Genomic DNA, 6,000 nt, shown 5'->3' with positions numbered 1-6,000 from the left:
CCCCGCCCCAGCCTCCTCCTTACCACCACCCAGTTGCCACTGGTGCTGCTGCTCGCATTGTGGTTTCAGTTTGCTGAGACTGCAGGCTTGTGTGCAAGTTGCATTTGCATGAGTGTGTGTGCTTGTGTACGTGTATCCACTGCTGACAAAGGCCTCATTGGCCGAAAGCTATAATTGTGTGAATCTTTTTGTTGTGCCTATCACAACTCAGCATATTGAGTGAATGCTTGGAGAATCCGGTGCTTTCTAAGTATTTGCAGTTTCCAGCAGAACTGATAGAATTACTGGGTGAAAACTCAGTGGCATACATGGCAGTGAGATATGCAACGTTTATCACCTGGTATGTGAATGTAATTCTGTGAAGTGGACCACACTGCATGTAATTTATCTTTTATTTCACACATACTCAGTGCCATGTTTCTGTTCTATGTATGGAACATGATTTAAAAGCCTATAAGTGTCAGTACATGTGGGCAACAAATATTGAGTCAACCAAGGCAGCAACAGCTCCAACACATCACACCAGGTATGAGATTAAATCTGTCTTATGTGCAACACTAAAATGTCTTGAGAGCCATCCCTAAATTCACATATGCTCAAAGTTGCTTTTCTGTTCTGATGCAGTATGCCTGCATGCTGTTTTAATCTTTACTTATAGCATCTGTCAGTGAATCTGAAGAAAGAGTTTGTGACTTACCATAGCAGTAGACCAGGTATGAGATTAATTCTGTGTTACACACAATACTGAAATGTCTTGTGAGATCTCTATAAATTGAAATATGCTCAACGTTACTTTTCTGATTGAATGCACAATGCCTGCACTCTGATTTAATGTTTAATTGTTTACTTAAAGGGCCTGCCACTGAGTGTAAGGGGGCAAGCTTTTGGCATACAATGCCAGTAAGAGCATCCACACACCACACCAGGAATGAGATTAATTCTGTTATATGCAGAATTGTGTAATACCTTGTGAGACATCTATAAATCCAAATATGCTCATTGTTAATTTTGTGTTCATATGGACAATGGTCACATTCTGATTTAATAAAATTACTTGGTGCCTTCCTAAGAAAGGCTCCCCATTCCTTCCAAGCTAATTATGTAAGGGTAGACCAGATATGGCTCAAACTCAAAGATACAGTATCGACAGCAATAGATAGATTCATACCACATAAGTTAATAAGAGACGGGACTGATCCACTGTGGTAGACAAAACATGTCAGAACACTGTTGCAGAAGCAATGAATAAAGCATGCCAAATTCAGAAGAATGCAAAATCCCCAAGACTGGCTAAGTTTCACAGAAGCTCGAATTTTAGTGTGGACATCGTTGTGAGATGTTTTGATGGTTTCCACGATGAAACATTGTCTCAAAATATGGTAGCAAACCCAAAGAGATTCGGTCATATGTAAATTACACCAGTGGCAAAAAACAGACAATACCGTCACTGCTTGATAGGGATGGAAATGTTACCAATGATGGTGCCACTAAAGCGGAGTTACTAAATACAGTTTTCTGTCATTCCTCCACGAACGAAGACAAAGTAAATATTCCAGAATTTGAAAACAGAGCAGCTGTTAGTATGAGTGACATAAAAGTAGATATTTTAGGTGTTGCAAAACAACTCAAATCAATGGCAGCAACAGCTTCCACACAGCACACCAGGTATGCGATTATTTCTGCCTTATGCACACTAGTGAAATTCCTTGTGAGGCATCAATGAATTTAAATACACTCAATGTTACTTTTCTGTGCCAATGCCCAATGCCTGTATTTTGATTTAATGTTTAATTGCTTACTCACAGTGACTGTCACTGAGTAAGAGGGGCAAGCTTTTGACATATCATGGCAGCAAGAGCTTCTACTCAGCAGACTATTTATGTCACTAATTTTGTGTTATGCACAATACTGAAATCCCTTGTGAGACCTCTATAAATTCAAATATGCTCAATATTACTTTTCTGTTCCAATGCACAATGCCTGCATTCTGCTTTAATGATTAATTGTTTACTTACAGTGCCTGTGACAGAGTGTAAGGTGAAATCTTTTGGTATTCCATAGCAGGTAATGTTTTCTCACAGCACACCAGCTACATGATTTATGCTGTGTTACACAAATTACTGAAATGCCTTGTGAGTTATGCCGGCCGCGGTGGTCTAGCGGTTCTAGGCGCGCAGTCCGGAACCGCGCGACTGCTACGGTCGCAGGTTCGAATCCTGCCTCGGGCATGGATGTGTGTGATGTCCTTAGGTTAGTTAGGTTTAATTAGTTCTAAGTTCTAGGCGACTGATGACCACAGAAGTTAAGTCGCATAGTGCTCAGAGCCATTTGAACCATTTGAACCTTGTGAGTTATCCCTATATTCATTTATGTCCAGCAGTACCGAGTGTGAGGGGAAGCTTTTGGCATACCATGACAGCAAGAGCTTCCACACAGCCCACTAGGTATGAGATTAATTCTGTGTTATGCACAAAAATGAAATGCCTTGTGATACGTCTACGAATTCAAATATCCTCATTGTCACTTTTCTGTTCCAGTTCACAATGACTGCATTTTGATTTAAGTTTAATTGAATGCTATTTTTTGTTTTATGTTTATATTTTCTTGGTAAATGCAACTTGAGTCTTGCTCTTGTTCCATCGTCATGGACAGAAAGGTTTGTGCAGTAATTACCAATGTTATTTTTGATATGTACAACTGACTGGTAAAGGTGTTCACATGGTGTAGTTAGAATCCACAGTGTTTAGAACAGATCTTTGCAACTCAACTACTATTTTTGGTTATCATTCTTATGGCTCTTTTCTGAAGTTCAAAAATTGTGTCATATTTTGTGCATTTTTTCCTCAAAACAGAATGCCATAGCTAATAACTGACTGTACTTATGAATAGTATGTAACTAGAAGACTTGGCATGTTATACACTGATGATGGGATTCTAAGGGCATAACACGCTGATGACATTTCGTTTGCAAGTATCTTTATGTGTTCTCATCACTTCAACTGAGAATCAATATTTATTCCTAGAAATTTTGCATTTGTTAGACAGTCTGTATAGGTGAAATCTACATTTAATTTAACATTGTCATTTTCCCTCTTCAAACTGAAACTCATGGCATTAATTTTCGTTATGTTAAATGTCACTTTGTCGCTTATTGACCAAGGCAGAGATTAGACAATTTTAACGTCCTTCACTGGAATGTACAGTGTTTATCTAATAAGTTGGAAGTAGTGGAAGATGTCATAGAGACTTATCACTTAGATGTAGTATGTCTCGTAAAACACTGGTTAAAGCTTGATGAAATAGATCTATACTGGCCTGAGGGCTACACCCTAGCTGACAAATATCGTAGAACTAATAAAAATCATGGTGGGTGTGTTATATTTCTAAAAAAGGGATTAAATACGAACCAACAGCAAAAGTTAATGCATTATCTCTAGAAATGTTATGTGAAATTGCAGCTGTTAGGTTAACAGATTTAAATTTAATAGTTGTAGCTTTGTACTCAACTAAGACTGGAGGCAATTCAACAGATGATTTTGTTAACAAGTTAGTATGTTTATGTGAGACAGTCTGTAAGTATAAGTGTAGGAAAGTAATCTGTGGAGATTTCAATTTGAATTTTCAGTTGTCCACTATCTATAACTCATATGTAAATAATTTATTAAATTCTTTTGGTCTTTGTATTACAACCACTGAAATAACAAGGCCACATTATAGAGGTACTGGTACCTGTATTGACAATATAGTTGTATCAAATGAGTTAATGCATCTCAAGTCAGAGATAATTAAGACCTGGGTATCTGACCACTGGCCACTACGTCTTAGAACAGATATAACAAGAAGTTGTAACACTGACTCAGTGCACATGGCAGGAAAGAAAGTATGTGTGGTCAATTATGATAATCTAAATATGTTTAAGTCTCACATTGATAAAAGTAATTGGTTGCAGGTTTATTGAGAAGATGCAATAGATAGAAAGGTGGAAGAACTCATATCTATTCTTTCTGTATATGCTAAGATGTCCTTTCCCATTAAGTTACTAAATAATAAAAAGGCACTAAGAGTAAATAAGGTCAAGAATGAAAAGGTGTTGAAGATCAAGAGGGAGTGTGATGAATATTATGACTGGTATAGAAGTATAGGTTCTCAAATATTTAAAGACATGCTCACAGTGAAAAAGAAAAGATTAAGACAGGCTTTAAGGGAAGCTAGGTGTAAAAAAAAATGAAGATATAATACTAACATATGAAAATAAGACACGTGGAATATCATTAACAGTCAGTGCAACAGGAAAATGACTTCAGAGGCTGAAGGCAGTAATCTGAATGCTGCACAGTTAAATACATTCTTCACTGAGAAGGTGCAGGAAATAATAAAGGTGATTGGCACTTCCAATATAGCCACTGACCATAAATACTACCTGAGAAACACCACAAAGCCTGAAAGTATATTTAGCTTTAAACTGGTCTAGGTACAGGATGTTACTAATATACTGAGGAAAATGAAGAACAGTTTTAGTAATGACATTTATGGTTTAAGTTCAGCCATGTTAAAGTGTGATTCAGTTCAACTGCCAGAGTTGATAACATATGTATTTTGGAGGCTCAGTTCCCAAAGGCACTAAAGTTTGTTGAAGTCACTCCAATACACAAAAAAGGCAGCCTCTCAAGTTGTGATAATTTTAGGCCTGTTTCAATTGTGCCAATCTTGTCTAAAGTGATAGAAGCTATATTAAATAATCAAATAGTAAAATACTTTGAAGAAAACAAAATCTTCACTGACAGTCAATTTGGCTTCAGATCAGGGTTAGGAACTGTTAAATCTGCCTTATCACTTTTAACACAGTGTGTGAAGCAACTAGAAAGCAAGCTAGTGGTTCAGAATAAACTCTTTGATTTATCAAAAGCTTTCGACACTGTGTCTCATGAAATCTTATTGAACAAACTGCAATTCTATGGCTTTACAGGAAGTGCTCTGGAATTGATAAAATCTTATCTAAGTAATAGAGTGCAGAAGGTGGTTTTTAATGGTGCAGAATCATATTACTTACCTGTGGGCATGTTCTGTACTTGGCCCAATTCTATTTATTATTTATATAAATGACTTACCATGTAACATATTTGGGCCATCAACTAGGACGTACTTATTTGCAGATGATCTTGCAGTCTGTATAACTGCAGAAACAGCACAGAAGGTGAAATATGAAGCAGACCAGAGCACTGTCAAAGTTGAAAATTGGTGTAAAGCTAATTCCCTTTGTGTCAACAAAAAAAAAAAAAGGTACAAGGCCTGTATGTATCGTGGAATAATAACACTGAACTTGAGCAGAGCTCAAATGCTGTTAATTTCCTTGATTCAAAATTATACTGGGGTAGCCAGCATTAGCAAAGGAATATTTGCTCTAAGGAAGCTGCGTCTTTGTCTAAACGTGCCAGTACTTAAAGTGGTTTATTTTGCTTTAATACACAGTCACATTTCCTATGGTACAACACTGTGGGGACATCAAAACAAGGCAGCTAATGTCTTCAAACTACAAAAGAAGGCAATAAGACTGATATGTAGCTTGGCACCCAGAGCTCAATGTAGGCCAAGCTCTAAAAAATTACAGATTATGACTCTGCCGTCAATATTTATACTACAGTGTGTAATGCATATTAAGGAAAACTATCCGAATTATCAACAGTAGGACTGGCGACATAATTATAACACAAGAAACAAGCAGGACCTAGTTTCTTTCTGATGTAACTATAAAAAAACACAAAAGTGCTTCTTATACAAGTCCATAAAAAATTTTTAATGCCATACACCAACATATCATAGATCAGTTAAAAAAAAAAGCAAAAGAATTTCTTCTTGAGCTCAGCATTTATGAAACTGATGAATTTTTAAGGGAGGCAAAGAATATGGTATGACTACACTTCGTGATCAGTTTTTATATGCTTCTATATATGAGTAAGTCTGTAATTCACTAAATTTACTATGCAATATCAATTTGTACCG

Source organism: Schistocerca serialis, chromosome 9, assembly GCF_023864345.2.
Source record: "Schistocerca serialis cubense isolate TAMUIC-IGC-003099 chromosome 9, iqSchSeri2.2, whole genome shotgun sequence".
Lineage (NCBI taxonomy): Eukaryota > Metazoa > Arthropoda > Insecta > Orthoptera > Acrididae > Schistocerca > Schistocerca serialis.
Note: the sequence above shows the minus strand (reverse complement) of the source record.